We start from the raw sequence: 25913 nt of genomic DNA, 5'->3' as shown, positions 1-25913 counted from the left end.
AATGCAGAAATAGTCCTTTTTTCCTTCATAGTTAAATGAATAGATAATTAAAGGTTTTTCTTGTTTAGGAAGCTGAAATTCTTCCCCCTGAGGAAATTAGGCTTGTACAAGCCATTATCTGATGACAATGTACAATGAATTAAATGGTTGAAGCATTGCATAATTCACTAGGAGGACAGTGCTCTATTGGGCAGCTGTTTCTCGGTCCTTACACTTGCTGCTTCCAGACAAGGTTATAACAGGATGTGTCCAAGGGCTGGGTTTAATGGTGAGTCTGCTGATTACAAAATGATGTTATGTAACACTTTCCATTGCTTTTCAGACATTCATTCATTCATTCACTCATTCATTCAACAAATACAGTCTGTGTTGAGTACTTAATAGTCTGTGCTAGCTTCAGTTCTTGGAACTAGAAAAACAGTAGTGAATGGAAAATCTCCTTGCTCCTTGGGGCTTACATACTAGAAAGAAAGAGCAATCCTAAATGAATAAATTACGGAGAGAGAGAGAGAGAGAGAGAGAGAGAGAGAGAGAGAGCTGTCAGAAGGTGACTAGTGCTAGGGAGAAAAAAACTAAAACCAAGGGAGGAGACAGGAATTGCCAGGCGGTGAAGTGGGTGTAGTGCAATTGTAAATAGTAAAAAGTGTTAGTAGAGAAAGTCTCAACTGGAGGATTATATTTGAGCAAAAACTCTAAGAAGCTGAAGGAGAGAAACATGCTTATCTGGAAGACTAATGTTCCAAGAAGAGAGATCAGTAGGTGTAGAAAGCCAGGGAGCACCAAAGAGGCCAGTAAGGCTGGGGAACAGGGGGTGAGGGGAAGTGCAGTGAGGATGCTACTGGCTTAGTAAATGCAGGTCCCTGAAAGCCACTGGCAGATTTGGATGTTTGTGCCCAGTGAGATGGTAGTTCTGGGAGATAAATGACATGACCTGATGGTGTTTTACCAGGATCCCTCTTGCTGCTGAGTAGAATATGCTGGGATGGAGCATGAGGATGAGGAAAAGAACCAGGCACGTGATACCGGTGGCTTGGAAGTAGTGAGCAATGGTTGCAGCTGAATGTATTTTGAACCAGAGTTGACATAATATGTTAGAAGATTGAATATTTGGTTTGAGAAAAACCTGAGTAAAGGATAACTCCAAGGTTTTTGGCTTAAGCAGCCAGAAGAATGAAGTCACCATTAACTGAGATTTATTATTATGCAGGAGTACAGTTTTGGAACTTATTGGAAACTGGAATAAAGGTGACTCTTGCTATGTTTTAGCAAAGAGACTGGTGGCATTTTGCTCCTGCCCTAGAGTTTTGTGGAACTTTAAACTTGAGAGAAATGATTTAGGGTATCTGGTGGAAGAAATTTCTAAGCAGCAAAACATCCAAGAGGTGACTTGGGTGCTGTTAAAAGTATTCAGTTTTAAAAGAGAAGCAGAGCATAAAAGTTCAGAAAATTTGCAGCCTGACAATGAGATAGAAAAGAAAAACCCATTTTCTGAGGAGAAATTCAAGCTAGTTGCAGAAATTTGCGTAAGTTACAAGAAGCCAAATGTTAATCACCAGGACAGTGGGAGAAATGTCTCCAGGGCATGTCAGAGACTTTTGAGACAGCCCTTATCGTCACAGAAGAAAAAAAGGTTTCATGGGCCGGGCCCAGGGCGCCCCTGCTGTGTGCAGCCTAGGGACTTTGTGCCCTGTGTCCCAGCCACTCTAGCCATGGCCAAAAGGGGCCAAGGTACAGCTCAGGCTGTGACTTTAGAGGGTGCAAGCCCCAAGCCTTGGCAACTTCCACATGGTGTTGAGCCTGCAGGTGCACAGAAGTCAAGAATTGAGGTTTGGGAACCTCTGCCTAGATTTCAGAGGATGTATAGAAGCAGTTGGATGTCCATGCACAAGTTTGCTGCAGGGGTGGAGCCCTCATGAAGAATCTCTGCTATGGCAATGCCAAAGGGAAATGTGGGGTTAAAGCCCCCACACAGAGTCCCCACTGGGGCCTAATGAAGCTGTGAAAAGAGGGCCATTGTCCTCCAGATCCCAGAATGGTAGATCCACCTGCAGCTTGCACTGTGCACCTGGAAGAGTCACAGACACTCAATGCCAGTCTGTGAAAGCAGCTGGGGAGAAGCTGTATACTGCAAAGCCACAGTGGTGGAGCTGCCCAAGATCATGGGAACCCACCTCTTGCATCAGCATGACCTAGATGTGAGACATGGAGTCAAAGGAGATACTTTTGGAGCTTTAAGATTTGACTGCTTTGCTAGATTTTGGATTTCACTGTCTCTTTAGCCCCTTGGGTTTGGCCAATTTCTTTCATTTGGAATGGGTGTATTTATCCAATGCCTGTACCCTCATTGTATCTAGGAAGTAACTAACTTGCTTTTAATTTTACCGGCTCATAGGTGGAAGGGGTGTGCCTTGTCTCACATCAGACTTTGGGCTGTGGACTTTTGAGTTAATGCTGAAATTAGTTAAGACTTTGGTGGACTGTTGGGAAGACATGATTGGTTTTGAAATGTGAGGACTTGAGATTTGGGAGGGGCTATGGGCAGAATGAAATGGTTTGGCTCTGAGTCCCCACCCAAATCTCATTTTGAGTTGTAGCTCCCATTATTCCCACGTGTTGTGGGAGGGACCTGGTGGGAGATAATTGAATCATGGAGGTGGTTTTCCCCATACTGTTCTCATGGTAGTGATTAAGTCTCACAAGATCTGATGGTTTTATGAGAGGAAATCCCTTTCACTTTGTTCTCATTCTCTCTCTTGTCTGCCTCCATGTAAGACATGCCTTTTGCCTTTGCCATGATTGTGAGGCCTCCCCAGCCATATGGAACTGTGAGTCCATTAAACTTCTTTTTCTTAATTAATTACGCAGTCTCAAGGATGTCTTTATCAGCAGCTTGAAAACGGACTAATACAACACTGCTTCACCATCAGGAACGTTGATATTCATTTATTTCACTGTTTTCCTCTATTTGCTTGCATGTTCATTACCCTGGACTGCATTAGCATCATAGCTTCTGAATCCTCTCAACTATATTTGCTTTTACCTTCACTGTCAATCAGTTTACTAGCTCCGTAGTGCAGACTAAACTTTAGGATTCTTTGCAGCTTTACCCATCATTTCTGAAGTGCTATACTCCAACATCATGTCCTCACTACTTTCAATCCTTTACTGCCACTATTCTTCTTTCTGACCTTATCAGTAACTACAGGGACTACTCTTCTTTCATCCAGCTGTTCCATCTTGACTTCATGTTAATGCTTATTCAGGCTGGATTCTGTGGCATTTTTTTCTGTAACTCTGTCTTCAGTGTCCGCAACTCTTTTCACTTACTGTCCTGCGATTGAGAAAAACTTTCAGTCAACCTCTACTCACTGTTTTTGACTTGGAGTTGGGGAATGGGTAATTCTATAGAATTCCCAGGAATCCCTAAGATCACCCTCAGGCTCAATAATTTACTAGAAGGACTTGCGGACTTGCAGGATTCAGAAAACTCACTAACTCATGGCTGTGGTTTCTTACAGTAAAAGGATACACATTAAAATAAGCTAAGAGAAAAGGTGCATGAGGCAAAATCCAGGAGAAACCAGGCATCAGCTTGCAGGTGTCCTTCACAGGGGAGTTGCATGGTTGTGCTTAATTCTTCCAAGGATGTGTGGCAACATATGTGATGTGTTGCCAACCAGATAAGCTCTTCTGAATCATGGTATTGAGGGTTATTTTTGGAGATTTATCACAAAGACATGCAATGACTGTCTGACTGACCTCAGCTGCTCCTACTCCAGCACCTCAAAGCAAATCATGTCATTCATATGCAACCATTAGAAAAATCATTCACAATAGATCATATTGTCAGCATAAACGTTATGATCAAACCAGTGCTGCATGGCCCAAGGCCTCAGGCATACAAAGGACTCTTATCAGGCAGAAACTTTCAAAGGCTCAGAGCTCGTCTTCCAGGGCCAATCCTGAAGACAGGATTTTCTTGGAAATGTTCAGTTTGAGCAACCCAGGCCTGCTGAGTGAACACTTTCCTGCACACCTGTGAGTTAGCATTCATCTCATACATGATCCTGATCTTTTTTAGGCTCCTCAGTTCCAAGTCTTCTTTCTTTTCCCTTCCTCAGTGTAACTTTTCAGCTTTCACTTCTCTGTTTAAGTTCATGCTTCTTTTGTTGCTCCTATCACAATGGCAAAAATGATGATTTCTGTTCAAGTTTCTTCCATCCTTAACATCAAATTATCTTTATCTGAATTCATACTTCCTTCTTGTCTCTAGGAAAGATCTATACTTATTTCTACGTAGGATTTGCAATTTCACCTTTAAAAAAACCTCATCCCATCTCCCTTCTCTTAGAAACTTCAAAAATTCATCTCTTATGACTGTTTCCCATCAGCCTAAAATCCTTATCAAGTCTCTCATCCTAAAAGTACTTCTCTTCTTTCTGATAAGTGTCCTTGGTGCATGACTGGTAAATGTCCTTTTGATTCCTTATCTCAAATGTCTTTCTCATCAGGATTTTCTTCTCCATTTCCAAACTGGTACTGCCTAGTTAATGATGTATTCCATATAGCATCGTGACAGAAACCTAACTGGCTCCAGTGTCTGCTGTTTCTCAAGTCTTCCCTCAAAACTACCAGAAAAAGAATTTGATCACTTCCCTGAATCACTTAAAAATTCTATTAATTACTCCTTGTCTACTGAATACAGTAGAAAATATTTAGCATGATTTATAAGACTTTCTACAATGGCGCTCACTCACCTTCTGGTGTTGTCTCTTTTCTTGTTCTCACCCACCTCTCTCCTTCATAGATGCCTGACAGTTCCAAGAGTAAGCTATGGGCTGGCTTGTTCAGGCAATTCCCTGTGTCTAAAATGTCATTCTTTTTATTTTTCACCTGTTGATGTGCTATTTATCCTTCAAGACTTAGCTCAAATATTAAATTTTCTGTGGTGCTTTTGCCAGACTTTTTCATTTACATTATTGTTCCCTTTTGCCTATCATATCTTATTGTGTTGAAGTAATTAATATATTTAGCATGTCTGTTTCTTTCATCAGAGCAGAATGCTCTGGTCATTGATTTCCCAAAGTGACTGACAGAGTAGGAATCAAAATAGGCTAGTTTAATAGAGGGCCGGGATCTGAATTAAAAAAAGCTAAGAAAATTCTTTCTAAATTATATATCTTTAAAAAATAATGTGTATATTTGTGGCACTTAATTCTAATTATGTATTATTACTGAAAGCTATGGGACCTATTAACTTCCAGGAGTATTTTCCCGTTTTAAGTATGGAGCACACTGTCCATCGAGACACTTCTTTTAAAATTCCCAGTAATATATAATGATTTCTTGAAATAGCTTGAATTAAAATTAGCGTATCTTCCATCTGCCAAGACTGAATTTAAATTATCTTTTGCAGACTCTAGCTATAGTTACTAGATTAAGCAAAACACAAAATTCCATTGGTAATTCCATTTGTAGTTTTCTCAAAAGAAAAATAAATCAAGATTTGCTTGAGTTGCAGCAAATTATGATAATGTGGATATTCTGAATTAAACCTTCTCTGACTTGGTAATTACTGGGAGCTCTTTCACTGTATATCCTGGATTATAGAATTATTCATATGTAACAATACATATCATAGTCAGATTCAGGGAGAGATTTATTACATCACTTATAATTTAGAACAAAATGTAGGGATTTAGTGTGTGTGTTATTTGTTGTAATACTGAGAAGATCAGAAAATTTATGAGAAAGATTTGCCTAATTTAGGCTAAGAAGATTTTGAAAAAATATAATAATAAGAACTGTTTGGGTTGGGCGCGGTGGCTTACACCTGTAATCCCAGCACTTTGGGAGGCTGAGGTGGGTGGATCACAAGGTCAGGAGATTGAGACCATCCTGGCTAACACCGTGAAATCCCGTCTCTACTAAAAATACAAAAAAATTAGCCAGGAGTGGTGGCGGGCGCCTGTAGTCCCAGCTACTCGGGAGGCTGAGGCAGAGCTTGCAGTGAGCTGAGATCGCACCACTGCACTCCAGCCTGGGCAACAGAGTGAGACTCCGTCTTAAAAAAAGTAAAATATTGGGAGGCCAAGGCGGGCGGATCATGAGGTCAGGAGATCGAGACCACCCTGGCTAACATGGTGAAACCCCGTCTCTACTGAAAATACAACAAATTAGCTGGGCATGGTGGCAGGTGCCTGTAGTCCCAGCTACTTGGGAGGCTGAGGCAGGAGAATGGCATGAACCCGCGAGGCAGAGCTTGCAGTGAGCCAAGATCGCGCCACTGCACTCCAGCCTGGGTGACAGAGCGAGACTCTGTCTCAAAAATAAATAAATAAATAAATAAAGTAAAATAAAATAAAATAAGAACTGTTTGGAGGTTTCTCAAAAAACTAAAAATAGAGTTGCCATACAACGTAGCAATCCCACTGCTGGGTATATGCGCAAAAGAAAGGAAATCAATATATCGAAGAGATATGTGCACTCCCATATTTCTTGCAGCTCTGTTTTCAATAGCCAAGATTTGGAAGCAACCTGTGTTCATCAACAGATGAATCGTTAAAAAAATGTAGTATTTATACACAGTGGAGTACTATTTAGCTATAAAAAATGAGATTCAGTCATTTGCAACAACATGGATGAAACTGGAGGTCATTATGTTAAGCTAAATAAGCCAGGCACAGAAAGACAAACATCACATGTTCTCACTTATTTGTGGGACCTAAAAATCACACAATTGAACCTATGAAGATAGAGAGTGGAAGGATAGTTATCAGAGGCTGGGAAGGGTTGTGGTAGGGGGAGGTGGCTAGGGGAATGTGGGGACGGTTAATGGGTACAAAAAATAGAACGAATGAATAAGGCCTAGTATTTGACAGCACAACAGGGTGACTATAGTCAATAATAATGTAGTTGTACATTTTAAAATAACTAGAAGAATATAATTGAATTGTTTGTAACACAAAGGATAAATGTTGGAGGATACAGATACCCCATCTTCCATGATGTGATTAGTATGCATTGCATGCCTGTATCAAAACATCTCATTTATCTCATAAATATATACACCTACTGTACCCACAAAAATTCAAAATTTAAAAAATAATAATTGCTATAGCTTTTAAAAATATATTGTCTATAATATAATGGAAATAACTGATCATTCCAACTTCATATTCTGCTTCGGTGCCAATACATACTTGTTAAAGCCTGGAATCAAACAGTAGGAAAGTGATCTAACAACTTCAACTATTGTGAACGATGCAGCAATATGGTTTAATAGCCCTGGTAAATGCTGAATGGCTCTTTGCTATACAGGACAACAAACTTCATTCTAGCACAAATTCAGAGTTTAGGTTTAGTATTCAATGACACAAAAACAACTAAGTGGCTGTCTACAAAGGAAAAAGAGATTTAGATTTAAAAATTTGATGTTTATTATCACTTAAAATTAATCATCTTTGGGAGAAAATTAGTTTTGAAATTATAATGAAAGTTACAACTACCCCCCTACTGTTGGGGAAGCAGATGATAGCTAGTCAAATAGGAATTTCATATATAAAAAAGGCAGTATTGCCTAGGTTTAAGAGCATGCACCCTGCAGTCAGACTGCTTTTATAAAAATTAATTTTTTATTTTAAATAGTTTAAGTGTACAGAAACATTGTGAAGATAGTACACATAATTTCCATATAACATGCACTCAGTTTCCCTTATTGTTAATCTCCTACATTAGTTTGGTACATTTGTCACAATTAATGAACTAATATGAGTACATTATTATTAATTAAATTCCACATTTTATTTTGATTCCGTTAGTCTTTCCCTGTTATCCTTTCTCTATCTCTGAATTTCATACATGATATCCCATTAAATTTTGTCCTCATGTCTGCTCAGTCTTCTCTTGGCTAGGATAGTTTCTTAGAGTTTTCTTACTTTTTATTACCTTGACAGTTTTGAGTACTGATCAGATATTTTGTAAAATGTCCCTCAATTTGGGTTTATGTTTTTCTCACAATTAAACAGAGGTTATGGGTATTTGAGAGCAAGATCACAGAGGTAAAATGCCATTCTCATCACATCATGTCAGGGTAAATGCTATCAATATCACTTACCGCTGTTGATGTTAACCTTGATCAGGTAGCTGAAGTAGTGTTTGTCGGATTTTGCTGTTGAAAGTTGCTCTACCCCAGCTCTTTTCCGAACTGTCTTTTTTGGAAGGAAGTCACTATGAGTGATGCTCTACCTCGATGAGGGTAGAGTACATAAAATATTTGGAATTCTTCTGCAAGAGAGATTTGTCTGTTCTCTTCATTTATTTACTTATGTAGCCATTTATTTACATGTAAATGGACTCATGAATATTTATTTTATACTTGGGTTATAACCCAATACTACTGTTTTTTATTTTGCACAAACTGTTCCAGCTTTGGCCATTGGGAGCTTTTTCACTTAGCTCCTGTGTTTCTTTGACATACATTCATTATCATGAATTTTTTTGAGTACTTCCTTACTTAGTGGCACTACAAAGTGCTCCAGGATCATCTTGTATATTTTCCACCCTAGCCCTGGAATCAACCATTTCTCTGAAGAGTGATGTTTGTTTGTATTGAAGAACAGTATTAGAAACCAAGACCTGGGATCTGGGTCTACTCATTGCTAATGTGATGTTGTTACTTCTTTCAACTATCAGAGCAAGAAAATATAGGTGTACATACTAATCCACGTATACAGGTTGAGTATCTTATCTGAAGTGCTTGGGACCAGAAATGTTTGAGATTTCAGATTTTTTTGGTTTTAGAATATTTGCGTGCACATAATGAGATACCTTGGAGATGAGATCCAAGTCTAAACCTAAAATTTATTTATGTTTATATGCACCTTATACAAATAGCCTGAAAGTAATTTAATATAATGTATGTATTTTTTTTGAGACAAAGTCTTGCTCTGTCACCTAGGCTGGAGTGCAATGGCACAAATCTTGGCTCACTGCAACCTCCACCTCCCGGGTTCAAGCAATTCTCCTGTCTCAGCCTCCTAAGTCACTGGGATTATAAGCATGTGCCACTACACCTGGCTAATATAATATTTTTAATAATTTTTTTACATGAAACAAAGTTTGTTTACATGGAATCATCAGAAAGCAAAGGTGCCACTATGTCCACCTTTGTGGATAATCTGTGGTTGTTTGGCATCACCATAATTCCTGACTCTGAATTTACATGCTACTGATCAATAATCATTTTATTACACTTATTCATGTAAGTACTTAACAGTAAAAAAATATGACATGTCCTTTGTGCAGTAAAACCAAACCCAAGAATAGCTGGATCAGCTGTTAAACAACAGCAACAACAGCAGCAACAACAGTAAGCTTTCAGTCTCCTCCTCTGATGCCGTGTTTTGATTAAAAGCTTATTGTATGCTATATTTTATATTTTTATGTGAGAAGAAACATCAGAAGCATTTGAAAGACCAGGAAATGAGTCCCCTAGGGATAAGAGGCATTCTGCCGGATGGCTTTTAAAAATGTTTCCTCCAGAGTTGTCTGCCTCCTTAAGAATTATTTTTGTCTTAGAAGCCTCTCTTTAATTTTATAAACTGACATGATTTCTTGTTCTGTTATAAATACATGCTGTTTTAGTCCTTCAATAAGCCCATCACACATTTTCACGTATTGTCTACAGGCAGTTTTTCTGCAGTGTTAATGACGTCATCTTTATCATCACTCTCATCAAGATCATCTTGATTCAGAACCTTTTTGGCTCCATTGGTCAATGACTGCACAACTACTGCCTCATTATTGATGTGTAAAACCTCAACATCACAGATCATGAGAGAAATGCAAATCAAAATTACAATGCGATAACATGTCACACCAGTAAGAATAGCTATTACTAAAAAGTCCAAAAATAACAGGTGCTGGTGAGGTTGTGGAGAAAAAGGAACATTTATACACTGTTGGTGGGAGTGTAAATTAGTTCAGCCCTTGTGGAAAACAGTGTGGCAATTCTTCAAAGACCTAAAAACAGAACTACCATTCAACCCAGCAATCCTATTACTGGATATATACCCACAAGAATATAATTGTTCTATCATAAAATTACATGCATGCGTATGTTCCTTGCAGCACTATTCACAATAGCAAAGACATAGAATCAACCTAAAAACCCATCAATAGTAGACTGGATAAAGAAAATGTGATACATACACACCATGCAACATTATGCAGCTGTAAACAAGAACGAGACAATTACCTTTGCAGGAACATGGATGGAGCTGGAGGTCATTAGCCTTAGAAAACGAACTCAGGAACAGAAAACCAAATACACCATGTCCTCATTTATAAGTAGGAGCTAGATGGTGAGAACTCATGGGCAAATATAGGGGAACAACAGACACTGGAGCCTACCAGAGGGTGGAGGGTGGGAAAAGGGAGAGGATCAGAAAAAATAATTATTGGGTACTAGGCTTAGTACCTGGGTGATGAAAAAATCTGTGCAACAAACTCCCATGATGTGAGTGTACCTGTATAAACAATCTGCACATGTACCCCGAACTTAAAATAAGAGTTAATAAAATCTTATTAGATACGCAGTTTGTTCAACTTACTGATGGACTCTGAAAATATATTATTTGCATATGTAAGGACGTCATGCATCATTTTTTTTCTCACTTGACGTGCAAAATTCTTCAAAGTCACCACCTTGTTCATCATTATCACTGAACATACTCACAGGCCAGAAGTTGTGCCAGGCATGCAACAACTATGTCTGCAGTCACTGTGTTCCAAGGATTGGCAACAGCATATATATGGCATTTTTCATGCTAACTTTCTCTTGAAAACCTTCCATACCCAAGTGTCTGTTCACTGCTGTTAGCCTGCTGCTCAAGAAAGTGTTTTTATATGTAATCTTTTTTATGTAATGTGATCTGGTCACATTGGCTGAATTAACGAAGTCATATTTGGGAAAAAGTACATGGTATAGACATTATTTTTTATGGGAATTTCAGCTGGAGGATCAGCCAAATAGTTGTGAAGGAATAACACATTCTTGCCATTTAGTCATTATCCATCCAGCTTCCCTGCAATCAGCAGGAGGTGCTGTAACAAAATGTTTGTGAAGCTAATCAGAAAAGATGTCATTGGTGATCCATGACTCCTTATTAGCATAATAATAGACCCGTAAGAAATTCACTCCTTGAAAACAGAGAGGATGCAAGCTTTTGTCTAAGCAGAGTTTACACTTATGCATGCCTGCTGCATTAGCACATCCCAGCACAGTTATTCTGTCCTTGGCATCCTTAATTCCTGGAGGGGCTGTCTCGTCAGCTGTAGCAAGTGTCTTTTTGGACCAATAACGCCCAAGCATTGATGTTTTATCAGCACTTGTTCTGGTGCCAGATTTTCATCAGTGATGACTTTGGCAAACTCATCAGTTAATAAATTTCCCTGCTGCTTCATGATTGGCAGATGCTTTATCACCACAAATCTTTCACAATTTAATGCTGTGTCTTTTCTTAAATTTCTGCAGCCAGCTTGTTGCATGTATTTTTAATTCCTTCCAAATTTCAGTTCACCATGATAGAACTTTGCTTGTTTCATGATCAGTATACCATTAAGTGGCATGTGTTCACTGCAGTGTTGATGGATCACTCTTTCAATACATGATCAAGATATTAATTTTTAGCTTTATTCAGTTTTTTTTATTTTTCATTAATTTGTGTTCATTACTATCAGCATAGAACTTCAATGGTTCATCTTTCTGTTTCTTCAGTTTGTGTATGGTGGTCATTCCAACACCATGTTCTTCTGTAAGATGTTTCACGCTTACGCTGGTGTCCAGTTTCTCCAACAGCTTGACTTTGTGTGCTACAGATAAACATAAATGCTTCCTCTTTTTCTTATCAATCTTACCCATAGTTGAATCTGCAGGCTTTGTTGACATTTCAACAATATCTTTATGCCAAAGAGCAAAGAATAAGCAAAAAACAAAAAGCCGAAAACAGAGAGTAACACAGATAAGTCTTAGCTCCATGTGGGGCATCATGGGGAATCTGTTATTGGCACATCCAGCCTCCATACATGCCATTTTATTACCTTTTGTGGGCGTGTTTGCATGGGGAAATCTGGAAATGTGTGGGAAAGATATATCGCAGCTGAAGGAAGCTGGGAGAGTCTTCTTCCTTTGAGGATGCTGAATAAAAGAAAACTGTGTGTTATGCACCTGAGTTTTGACTGCAATCCATCTCATGAGGTCAGGTGTGAAATTTTTTCACTTGTGACATCATGTTCTCCAAAATTTTTAGATTTTGGAACATTCTGGATTTTGAATTTTTGAATTAGTAATGATCAACCTATACATACATATCTAAAAATATTTCTATATGTATCCATTTTTATATCAAAGCAAAGCATGGGTTCATATTGATTTTTCCAACTCAAATCTAGTATACCACATGGATCATTCTAGTTTTCCTCTTTTGTTTGTCTGTAACCTCCTGGGCCAAAACTGAGAAACTTGGCTCCCACTGTCCACTGTCCTTTACTTAATTATTTAATTTCAGCCTACATGCATAATGCTTTCAGAATTGTTAACCCCTATGCCCATAGCAAACGAGTTTATCAATAGAGTACATTGCCCATGTGAAGTTCCTTTGCCTGTCTTACAGTCTCCACTCATTTCCAAAGTTACTTTGTGTAATACCTTTCTCCCCCAACCCCCTCAGTGAGGTTGTTTTATATATTTATAATATAGTTATATGATTTTGTAACATCTTGGAATCCCTTGATCTCCTAGATGGTTTTTTTAAAAAACTGCATATGTTGAAATCCATTCTGTGCTATACAGTTCTATGAGTTTTGATAAATACATATTGTCATGTATACCTCAATACAGAATAATACAAAATAGTTTCACTTCCCTAAAAAATTGCCTGTACTTTGCCAGTTAAACCCTCCTCTCTCCTCAACAGCCTGATAACCACTGATCTGTTTATCAACTATAATGTTTTGCCTTTTTTATAAGTTTACATAAATGAAATTATATAGTATGTAATCTTTTCAGACTGGTGTTTTTTCACTTAGGGATAGTAATTTGAGATGATTTTGTATGGCTCAATAACTCTTTTTTTTTTTTTTTTGAGACAGTGTCTCTCTCTGTTGCCCAGGCTGGAGTGCAGTGGCGCGATATCTGCTCACTGCAAGCTCTGCCTCCTGGGTTCATGCCATTCTCCTGCCTTAGCCTCCTGAGTAGCTGGGACTACAGGTGCCCACCACCACGCCCGGCTAATTTTTTGTATTTTTAGTAGAGACAGGGTTTCAGCGTGTTAGCCAGGATGGTCTCGATCTCCTGACCTTGTGATCCGACCTCGTGATCCGACCTCCTCGGCCTCCCAAAGTGCTGGGATTATAGGCATGAGCTACCGCACCCGGACCCTTTTAGCTCTTGTCTTCTGTCTCACCCATGGCTTCTATTGCATTATTACATCTATGTTGCTCTTTCTTTGTATGTTTTTCAACTTTGGTACCTTTCATCAATCGACTGACTTTCTTCTTTTGTTTCTGGTTTGAATTCTCCACCCCAACAATCTGATCAGGTAAATTGCTTATCGTCATCTCTGATTGGGCAGGACTTCTGTTAAATCCTGGTCACCGACTGAGTGGGATGACAAACTTTGAAATTTTCAGCCCTTAGCTGTCCTGGATCAATCAGGTGGATTGGGTCACAGAAAAGATGTGTAGCTGTTATGGAATAAACCATCAATATGTAAGGAACTGCCTAAAGTTGCTCCTGGGGCAGAGCCTGTAGTGTGAGGGTGACAGTTTCCACTAAATGAAGTAATGGGTAGAGCAAGAAGCTTGATAGGCCTTTTTGGTGCCCCAAATCAGCTTTCTTACAACACTTTTTTTTTCACTTTGCCTAAATATTACTTCAAGAATGTGGAGAGTCTCTTTTTACAATGTGTGAATTTTATTTGCCACATAATTTATGTCTACCTTTAAAAGATCTAAGAAGTTGTCTTTTGAAATCTATGAATGTTTAGCTATTCAAGAGCTTATATTAGTTTCAGACGCTCACTGGGGAAGAAGAGAGAACACCCCTGCATTTAATAGTCCTGATCTTTCTGCCAACTGCAGCTGGGGTTAGCATACAAGTTGTCTTGCAACATCATACTTTTCCTTGTCTTTTGACCAAAATGCTCTCTGCGTATATCTGCATGTGGAGAATACCAAAGTATGCTATTTTAATCTCTGCAAACAAATGAGTCACCTCTAGGGGACTATGATGGTCAATAAAACTTGATCATTTATTTATCTATTTGGGCTTAGAAGAGTTTCTGAACATTCAGTTTGCATTTTGAATTTCTGGAATCTTCATTATATAGTAAGTAAAGAGATGACAGACTGTAGATCAATTTTTTAAATTAAAAAAATCCAACTCCACTGGCATTTGTAGATAGTTGAAAATGTCATTTAGCGGGATAACAGTCAATTATTAAGAAATGGGGCTGAACACACCCATTAGTAACCACAATTGGAAACTTGTGGAAAGGAAGAACAAATAACCTATGCCAGAAGGAAAAGGTGGCTTACCCATGTAGTAAATTAGTTTTTTAGGTTGCCTACTACTGAGTGTCTTAGAAATCTGTAACAGTAATTTCACATGCTTTCTGTATCACCAGGAGTGAGTAGATCAATGAACTAATCTATTTGTTTAAAAACCAACCAATTAATCTATTATATTTATAATTTACCATATAAATATATCACAACTATTATAAGGATTAGAGTAAGATAATAAAAAATCAATTTAATACAACCCACAACCCAGGTTAGGTGACTGAATCTTCCAAGGGAAACATCAGGCTTGGTAAAAATTGGCATGAGTAGTTTAGAGCAAGCATCGTGGGATCATAGAGCCTGGGTTTGAAGTGTTTTTTTTGTTTGTTTATTTCCTTGTCTGATATGCCTACTCCATTTCCCATGTGTTACTATAAAATAGGATAGCTTCCAATTTTTAGATTGCTAATTTGTCTTTTATGGCTAAACTATCTCTTACTGGGTTTTCTTGAATTTAGTTTTTTGTAATCATAAATATTTTATTTTTACACAAAATATACAGATGCTGCTATGGTCTGAGTGTTTGCACCCTCTCACATTTCATACGTTGAAATCCTAATCCCAAGGTATTAGAAGGTAGAACCTTTTGGGAGGTGATTAGGTCATAAAGGCAGAGCCCTCATAGGTGGGGTTAATGCCCTTATAAAAGAGGCCCAGGGGAGTTCATTCACTACCCCCCTGTGAGAAGACACAATGCTATGAACCAGAAAGTGGGCTCTCACCAGGCATGGACTCTACCAGAGTCTGTGTCTTGGACTGTCCAGTGTTAAGAACTGTAAACAAGAAATTTCTGTTATTTATACTTTACTCAGTGTCAAAAATAAAATCAGATACAATTGAAAGTTTTAAAAGTTTATTGTGGATACAAAAGAACAGTTTGCAAACCATGAATCCTTAGATGAAAGTGATAAGAGGAAACTCAGAGGCATGGCGTTATAGGGTGGCTTATAAAATGCAAATGAGGTAGTTGTTTAGCATTTGCAATGATTCATTGTTACCATGGGGGTTTCAAGATGGCAGAGGATTGGTAGCAAGCAATCATCTTATACTATTTTTGGAAGACAGCTTAAGCTTTATTTATGACTATCAGAGGTATTTGCAAGAAATAACCTAAGTTATTTTGCTGTTCTCATTTTGCTTTATTTTAACACCAGTTTAAGATATTGTGGTAGCAGCCTGAAAAGACAGATATGGATTCCTCTTCAATCTTTTTATGGTAGTATAAGACTTTTTCTTTGAAAACTGTGATAGAAAATTTTAGCCTTTTTATTCACAAACATATGCATAATGTTTAGCTCCACTAATTTAAGTTTTTTTTAAGTTAATTTTTAATGCATGATCCTGGTTTAGAAATTCAAACATCGCAAAGATGCTTATTGCAAATGCACCATTTCTCTATCCCACCACTTTCTTGCTCCCAGATCTTTCCCAGGGGCAACATTTAAATCTATCTTTCGCCTAGCATTTGTGTATCACTAGTGTTATAAATAATATGTGCATCCTGCCATCTTATAATTCATGAATCTTAGGGAATATCTACTTACTGGATATTATTGTGGTGGAGGATTAAACTATCTGTGCCTTATGATTTCTTCCTTCCTTTCAGTGTGGTTATATTATAATTTGTTTTATTCAAGATTTATTGGACATGTTTATCTGAGGATTTATGTCTTTCAATAATCTGGCAAAATTTTTAGCCATTATCTTTTTTAATGTTTCCCCTTCCCCATTCTCCCTATAATTTACTTCTAGAGCTCAGAAAAGACAAATATTGGGTTTTCTTACTCTTTCCTCCATGTCTCTTAACCTTTCTCTCATATTGTCCATACACTCTTTTTTAGATATGTCATCCAACTCACTAATTTCCACTTCAGGTTTGTGTAATCTGCTGCTTTATATTTCCATTGAGTTTGAAATTTTAGTTTTATAATTTTATTTCTAGAAATTCTTTATTTTAAAAAGTCTGCCTTGTCATTTTTTGTAGTTTTGTTTTGATCTTTCTCTGATTTCCTTACACATGTTAACATAGGTACTCTATGTTCTTTATCTGATAATTCCAATACCTGAAGCCTTTATGGGTCTGGTTTGGTGTTTCAGCTGATTTTCACTGAAGGTGATATATTTATTGGATTACTTCTGATATTTATTTATTTATTTGTTTGTTTATTTATTTAGACAGAGTCTTGCTCTGTCACCCAGGCTGGAGTGCAATGGCACAATCTAGGCTCACTGCAACCTCCACCTCCCAGGTTCAAGCGATTCTCTTGCCTCAGCCTCCTGAGTAGCTGGGATTACAGGCATGCACCACCATGCTCAGCTAAGTTTTGTGTTTTTAGTAGAGATGGGATTTCACCATGTTGGACAGGCTGGTCTTGAACTCCTGACCTCAGGTGATCCACCTGCCTTAGCCTCCCAAAGTGCTGGTAGTTCTGATTTTTAAGAAAGTTGTGAGCATATACTGGCAATCACCTCTAAGTCCTGTGAGGCTTGAGTAGAAGATATTTTTTATCTAGAAAGGAATTGTCTTTGTTTCTGCCAAGTATTCATGGGTGCTATCCATATCCATATCCACTTTTAACTAAAATTCTCAGCTTTGGCTTTTTCTTTGGTACATAGTAGACATTTGTGTCATGGTAGATGACTTAGTTCTCTTGTTTTGGAGAGACAGATGATTTTCTTTGCTTCCTATCTTGGTTGTGCCCTTTTTCATCAATTTCACCCTCTCCGTTATAGTGCAGCTCTCTATCAGCCCCAGCTTTACATAGGGTTGTCTCCAATTTGCTTTCCTACTCCGCCCAAGTCCAAGGCTTAGTCCACAGTACCCTGCTCCCCTGGGCCCACTGATCACCATTCCACCAGGCCCTTTTGACATCCTGAGAGTGTGGGGAACTTTCCTTTCTGGAGTGGTGTTTTCACTTTAATGAGATGTGACCCCACTTACTTTCTTATATGCTTTTCTCCTAAATTAAAAGGTTTTGCTTTCCTGACATTTTTGAGATATATTTTAGAAAGACTTTGATCTAAGATATTATTATAAACAGAAATTCTTCAACTGGCTTTAGAGATAATGAATTAATTTAATTATTTATCTTCCTCAATTATACTCAGAAGCTATGAGCAGAACTATAACTGTCCTCAATGTACTAGTAAGTACTGATTCCATTATTACTGATTTACGCTTGTAAATAAAATCTTTACAACTTAAATTCAAGTTCCTGACACCCTAATTTATTGATAATTCATACAAAATAATCTTTGTGTTGAATGGCAGCTCCACCAAAATTAACTGTTGATAAGTCAAAGTTGAGTTTATTCTTACGAGGGTAAGAAAAGAACTCCCTTGAGAGAATTTTAATAGTATCCTAGATTGGAAAGGGCAAAATTGGAATATTTTTGAGACTGTGAAGTCTAGTTTAAGGTGAGTTTTTCAGTACAGGTTAGGACTGGATAAGGGCTGTGATATATTTGTTTAGGACTGGTGTGCACTCTGAGGATTTTGGCATGTAGCTTTCAGAGACTCCTGTACATTTTCTTTTGATTCTTTCTATTGAAAATTTGAAGGACCTTTCAAGATGATCCTAGAATGAAAAATAAAGTGATTAGAAACTTTTATACTCCTGAAATAGTAAAGTTATATTAACACAGAGTGAAAGAGTAAAGTCCTGTTAATGTGACTACTAAGCTGTATGGGTGTAGATGCTATGCTTTCTGTTCTTGAGCATAAAATAGCAGTTGTTTATGATAACAACGGGAAATCATTCACAGAACCATGCAGTGCTGCACAGTTTGGGCAAAATATGGCTGTGGTGCTAAACACACCTGTCTTAACAAGACTTCCAATTATGGTACAAAGATAGAAGTGTTCTCCGAAATCATTTAATAGAATTAAAATGATGAGACACTCTTGAGCACCATGATTTATGCAAAACCTGAAACGACGTGTTCAGGAAATGATTTTATTCAGATGTTCATTTTGATGACGTAGCCCTATTTCAAGGTCTATGTTCTTCTGTGATCCCCTTAATGACCTCAGACTTTCATTCAGTGGTGACCAGAGGGCAGGGAGGACTTTTCACAAGGTCTGCATGCTTTGGATAAAGAGAGGACAGAATTCTTGAAGGGGTTTCTGGCTTGGGTCTTGCCATTTTGCTCAATAATCTACAGCCATTGTGTGTCATTAAATTAAGACACCATCTATTGGAAGAAACTCCATTATTTTATGTACTACTAACAAACCCTTCCAATTGAATCATGTAGTAATGCTGTCTTTTCACCTAGAATTTTTATTTTATAATCATTAAAATATCTCTTTCATATTTAGAAATGTATTTTCATCTTATATAATTCTTTAGCTATGTAAAAAATAAAATAAATTGTTCAAAGTATTTTTAAAATGCTTTCACATTCAGATAGCAACTCTTCAGAAATAGCTTTTGACTCAGTCTCATTGATACTGTTTTTCCAATAATATCACTGTCATCAAGAGCATTGATAGTACCACAATTCTTTAGAATATTCCTCTATTGTCTCTGAAATTCTCTTTCAATGACACCCATTCTGTAAAACCCGGATGGTTGTACTGTCTTGATATTATCAACGAGTATAAAAGGTTTTCAGATAACAACCAGGATTCGTATTTCTTCCTCAAGTAGTCCTTAGGTGGTTTGCTGGCTGATTTTTTATACCATCAGGGAAAAACACCAAATTTATTTATATGTAGACAATGGCAATGACATTGTGACAACAGCCTGGCTACTACTGTTTATAAGATATCAATAATTGTGTATCTTGGAGTCAATGAAATAAATTATTTTGTATGAAAAAAGCTACTGATTATAGTATTTCCTCTCAATCTTTCCTAATGTATTCTCTACTGTGTACTCTTAATTTGATTTTCTTAGTCCTCTGGGAGGGCTTCCTTCTCACTTTAAATGTTTAGCTCTAAGACTGAGAACCCTGGCAGACCCTCTGCAGAACTTTAGAGGGTGACTCCTCTGTCTTATAAAAGTCTCACCCTGAAGGCCATGATACACAATTTTCAGAATAATATGTTACTGGTAAAACATACTTGATTCCCCCCAGGTGGTTTAAGTGGAAGTTTCAATTCCAAGTGGCAACATGACATCAAATCAAAGAACTGGCCTTGGAAAGCTTACCATCTGAGAAAAAAAAATGATATTAATATATCCTTTCTGGATTAAATTATTTAGACCAGAGATGTCTATGAGTGTGAGCTGGACTACCGTCTGGTCCTGGAACAAAGCGAGACTAATAAATTCATTTAAAGTGTCAGCTTCAGTTTAAACTGTGTGAACTGAGTGGTCCCCAAACAGAAAACTGAATAGCTCAGTCCTTTGCTATTCCAGTTTCCATTACCCTCAGCAATAAACTAATCCCAACTGGTGAAATAACCACTTCAGTGTTTGTGGCTCCTTTTCAGTTAATTTGGATCACACTCTGCTGGTTATAATATAATAAGAAAAAGCATAAAAATTAGACTAATACAGTTTGCATTTTGTAAATACTGTCTCTAGTCTTTAGGAACATAGTGAAAGATTATATCTACATTGTCAGTCATAACTGTTAGGGCATTTTAAACATTTTCCCCCCTTTTAAAATGTATCAGCCATTGCAAGCTTCACACTGCATTCCAGAATTTACTAAGATCATTGGATTCAATTTTCCTTTTTAATTTGGCTGGATAACAAAAGCGCAGGGCAATTCTCTAGGTGGCTTTAAACCAACCTGGTTTTTACTGCTTTCTTGCTTGTAGTTCTCAAGACTAACTAGAATGTGCTGGGAATGGGAATACAATACCCTGAGATAGAAAGCAGCTGCCTGGAACAATCTAGGCCTTGTCCCTGTCTCTCCTAGGGAATATCACATCTTGAGTTAGGGAGAAATCGCTCAGGAAGAACAGGCTTTGTTCCTCTTTCCTCTGGAAGCAGTATATTCCTTCAAAGCTTTAGTGCAGTGAGTGACATTGCCCTTGAGGTATGGGCTGCTGTTAAGTTTCCCTCAGCTGTGGTGCAATTGTACCATGCTCAGTCCAGACTCCTTCTGCCCTGGGTACCTTTCTTGAGTCTCAGTGGACTTGCTAACAATGAATCCTAGGCTTCTTTTGTTCCTTGCTGCCTAGCTGTTTAAAAAACAAAAAACAAACAAAAAAAAACCCATACTTTTGCACCAAACTGATAAATGAATCCACTCCACATAACTCGTGTATGAGTAAGTATGTTCTGTCTCACCAGATTCAGACAAGGTAGTAACCAGTGCACAGTGAAACTGCTTGACAAAAGGGCCTTTATTTTTGGTATTAAGGGACAAGATACTGACCCTTTACCATTTTTCCAAAGTTAAAAAAAATAAGATTCATGGGTACCAGAACAAAGGCCATTATTCACGTTGGCAATGGGGGTGTGGGTAAATTCATCATTATTAAACCCTTATTTGCTTAAATATGGACCCTGATCAAGGCCATACTAGGAACTGGGGATATAAGAGGCACAACCCATGATTTCCCAGGATTTTTTAGTACTTCGCTTTCTAGTTGGGAAGGGAAACACCTATACAGAAAGCTGTGAATCACAACAGGAACAGGATATGCACACAGCAGAAAGGGCAGGGGAGACAATAAGTGTTTTAGCCATCCAGGTTGGGGAGGATAATTGTCGACTATTGGGTTGGAGGGAGTTTCATGGAGGAGGCTGAGTGTGTAGTGGATTTCAGTGATATTTGCTTTTCATTAATTTTGCAGGCAACAGGGCAGGCACTTTCACTGTGCATACTAAAGCTGTTGCTTCGTCTTCTTCCTCTTCTTTTTTTTTTTAAGTGCATTAAACGTTTCTCATTTTAGCCAAGCTAGTTGAACTTGGTAAAAATGGCTGAGATGGTGCACCAGAAGCCAGGGAATATTGTTTTGCTCAAATGGGTGGGGAGTGGGGTGGGAGGCTAAACAGGATCCAGAGAGCCACTTGTTGGAGAGCTCTGCCCTGCCCGTGCTAGCCCTTCTCCCAGGTTGCATTCCTTTTCCAAACCATGTGACCTTGCAGGGCTCTGTAGAGAACTGCCCCTTGCCCAACTCTCTGGGCCCCGTCATGATGGGAACAGGCCAAGAGACTGTGAAGTGAGTACATTTCTAGGGTCTTTCTTTCATTTGTGCTGGAGGGGGAGAATGGCTTGCTTCTCTTAGAGGATCTTTGCCCACCTGCTGCCTACAGACACTGCTTCTCACCAGCTCAGTTACGTAAGAAGTGTACAAAGTGGTAGAAGCCGAGTCACCTATCAACTATATTCAGAAATTGATGGTGTTCACTTTTGACAAGAAAATCTCACTTTTTGCCTACTGTCAGATTTCTTAATGATCTCTTAGAGATTCAGAATTGTGATCTGACATCTGTTTGCACCAGAAAACTCACTGCCTCTCTTCTTTTATGGTTTGTCAGTCAAATTGATGCTTGAAATTTTTAGTCATGATGTAAGCTGCTTACACGATGAGGAGAACTTGGGAATTAAGCTTTTTCACAGAAAGTTCAGTCACCAGAGTGAGCAGTCAAACTTTGAATATATAGGAAAGCAAAACTGGGGCCCTCTGCATGCCCCAAGGGTAATATTTTTCAACATTGCTGAGCAAGGAATTGGATCCAGGCTAATGCTCTTGGTGTTAAATCAGACTAACAAATATGCACAATTTTGAATAGGTAAAAATTGCCACACTGCCTTGACATGGGTCATTCTTATTCCATTCTATTTGTATTATGACATGTTTACTTAGCTCTCTTAAATATATATTATTTTAAATTTACAAATTAATAAAAACATTAAAAAATAGACATCTACATTTAAGTATACTTTTATTTTCTCTTTCTAAGACAGCTATTTTAAATCATGGTTTATTTAAAGCATAGTTGCTGAAGTATAACTTCCAGAAAGGTAAAATAATGACTCTCATGAAAATACAAACATGCATTAAAGGTCTTATTAAATTCCTTAATGAGGAAACTAATAAGAGGTTCAAACCTGTTCAAAGAAGAATTTGAAGAATATACAATTATATATCTTAAATACATATGCACGTGTATATATAAACACATACACACAAGAATGCTGAAATAAATTTGCTACTGTATGATTCAAAATTGGTTAATAGTCTATAAGGCAATAAAATATAATGTAATGACATATGTTTAGGGTCATCTACAGTGTGGAAATGAATATTTCTACCAACAGAATTCATTTGCATGGATATGGTCAAAAATCACTTGCATTGCCATCCATTTTCTACAACTCGATTTCTACCCCTACCGAGTTCACATATAGCCTAATTGTTACAAATACAATCAAAAGTACGTTATTCAATAGAATCTGATAACCTCTGGAGTCCATAACTCCACCAAAAGAACATTTTTTCCCATTTCCAACTCTTGGACAATTTTCCTGACATTACATTTAATTCCATATCTGAATTTGGGGAGAGGTAAATCTGTTTTTTAGGTGCCATTCTGAAAGCAAGCGTGAGCCGTTGCACATACTTACAAATTTATTAGTTATGTGGCTAAAATTAAGTCCCAATATTACGTGTGCTGCCTTGACATCTAGTAAAACTGGGAGGGCCTTGAATGGCTTAGCCACAAATTTCCCTCCTCACTTTCCTCCCATGGATAAGGTCCCCTATCAAACAACCCTTTTTATCAAGGAAACCAGGGACAGTTTCTGCTTATCCCTGAGTAGAAGATTTCAGTTCCCTGCCAGTCCATATGATAATTCAAATGAGCCAATGTGATCCTCCCATGGGATCCAGGGGGGCACCTCAACCTCTTTAAACTACTAAACCTGCCTCCCACACCTCCTGATTGTTCACTCTGTTCCCCAGTGAAACCCCCCTGTGGCCCTGTGTGGTTCATCTGTTTCCACTGGTCTGTGATTATATGCAACTAACAAGTACTGTCAATATCGTCTGTCCTGTTTCAGGTGTTGGATGTTCAACCATCCCCATCACCTGAGGGTGGAAATCCTTCCTTCACCAGAAGGGTGAATAGGAGGTGATTACAACCTTGCTATGGAGAGCTGAATCAGAACAGAGCAGGAGAAGGGAAAATTATCTTTCTATCTGAGGGCAAAAAGATTTAGGTTCAGCAGAAAGGGGTAGTGAGATTTATGTTATTGGCTGAAAGCATGCTTTAGATAGAAAAAAATTTATATGTAAATATTGGAAACAAAGGGCGGAGTTAAGCTTTTCCAGGAGCCTGAAAGATTTTTCAAAATGGCTGGAGTGTATGCAGAGTGCAAAACAGTGATTGTTTAGAGATAGGATATAGCAATGACAGCTGAGTTTAGGAGTTTAGACTTGATCTTAAATTAATGGAAACAATGGAAGGGGTGTGATACAATCAGATTTGTTTTGAAAAAATTGTTTTAGCTTTAATAGAGAGTAAAGGTTGTTTTGACTGGAGTTTGGGAGCCAATTAAAAGATCATTAAAACAATCTGGATATAAATGTGGTGTCTTCTTCAAAAATAAGGGTACTAGAAATAGAAATAAATGGACTGACTTGGGTAATATTGAGGAAGTAGGATTTAGAGGGTTTAATGATGAATTGGATGTGGGTAGGGGTGTCAGATTTATCACATAAAACTACATGATGTACAGTTACATTTGAATTTCAGATAAATCACTTTTTTAAAAAATATAAGGTCAATATTTAGGATAGATACTAAAAATTATTTATTGCTTAACTGAAATTCAAATGTAGCTGGGAAACCTGCATTTTATCTGGCAACCCTAGATATGTTGTTAAGTAAAATAAATTGTTGAGGATGGGTCTTGGGCTTTGGAAATAAAAAGTTGTCAGGTGGGCAAAACAAGGGTGTTTCATTTCCCAGAATATCAATGCTTATTGCAAATCTATTAATTTCTTATGGATAAAGAAAACTTATATCAAAATACATCTTCCTGAAGGTAATTTTATGTTTTTGTCTTTTTCATGAAACATGGTATATTTTGAAATTTCTTTATTTCAGGGAGAAAAGAATGGGAACTGTGAGGAAAAGAATGACATGAACAATGGGAAGACCAAGGTCCCAGCACAAGTAGTAGATGCTGAGGAAAGAAGAAGTATGTTGTGGAGTAAGTGAGTGGGCCTGAGTTGAGAAGATCCTGGCCTTGGATTTTTAAACTGTCAGGTGACTATGGTTGTGCTGGTCTCTGCTTTTCATTATGGATATATGTGAGCTTTACTTTCTATTAAGGTAAGTGGCTCCAGTCAACACTGTGCCAGGGTTTCTTAATTTTCAAAGGTGAACAAATGAGATTCTGGACATTAAATCTCAACATCTTAAGGTAATGGTTCACAGAAATTAATTTGGGAGGAATCATAGACCAAAAAGCTAGGGCTGGGCGCAGTGGCTCACGCCTGTAATCCCAGCACTTTGGGAAGCTGAGGGGGGCGGATCACTTGAGGTCAGGAGTTCGAGACCAGCCTGGCTAACATGGTGAAACCCTATCTTTACTAAAAATATGAAAATTAGCCAGGCATGGTGGCAGGCGCCTCCCATCCCAGCTACTCGAGAGGTGGAGACAGGGGAATTGCTTGAACCCGGGAGGTGGAGGTTGCAGTGAACCGAGATTGCACCATTGTACTCCAGCCTGGGTGACACGAGTGGGACTCCATTTCAAAAAACAAAATAAAACAAACCCAGAAAGGTAAAAGCTAAACCTACAGAGCTTCTGGGAAAAAACATTAGAGTGCATCTTCATAATCATGGCACAAAGATTTCTTAAATGGGATCAATAAAGAGAAACCATAAAAAATTATAAATTGAATTTTATAAAAATGAAAATTCTATTTATCAAAGACATCATTAAGAAAATGGGGATAAGACATATAGAGAAAACTATTAAAAATACATATATCTGGCAAATAACTTGTATTAAGAATATTTTTAAAATTCCAAATCTCAATAATAAAAGACAAACCTAATTTAAAATAGGGAAAAAAACTGAAAGAGATACTTCACAAGAGAAATTTATGAATGGCCAATAAACTCATGGAAAGGAAGTCAATATCATTAGTATTCAAGGAAATGTATTTTCCTGAAGACTGCAACGAGATACCACTTAACCCCAAGAAACGCTGAAATTAAAAGGGCTGACAGTACTGTTGACAGAGTCATGGAGCAACTGGAACTCATATATGCTGGTTGGGGAATAAAATGGTACAAACACTTGGGGCAATAGTTTGGCAGTTTCTTATAACATTAAACATATATTTACAATATGACCCAGAGATT

General features: G+C 37.9%; 1 protein-coding gene across 4 annotated transcripts in view; it reads left to right on the top strand.

The window, feature by feature from the left end:
* Window positions 1–25603, top strand: part of N6AMT1 (N-6 adenine-specific DNA methyltransferase 1) — a 302573-nt gene extending 276970 nt beyond the window's left edge. For all 4 annotated transcript variants that reach the window (XR_010111110.1, XR_010111108.1, XR_008622442.2 and 1 more), the window contains one exon: window positions 24645–25603. The gene's annotated coding sequence lies outside the window, so the exon portion shown is untranslated. The remainder of the gene's footprint in view (window positions 1–24644) is intronic.
* Window positions 25604–25913: the final 310 nt, after the last annotated feature.

The sequence above is a fragment of the Pan paniscus genome, chromosome 22 (assembly GCF_029289425.2).
Source record: "Pan paniscus chromosome 22, NHGRI_mPanPan1-v2.0_pri, whole genome shotgun sequence".
NCBI lineage: Eukaryota > Metazoa > Chordata > Mammalia > Primates > Hominidae > Pan > Pan paniscus.
Note: the sequence above shows the minus strand (reverse complement) of the source record. Positions and strands in the feature narration are given on the sequence as shown.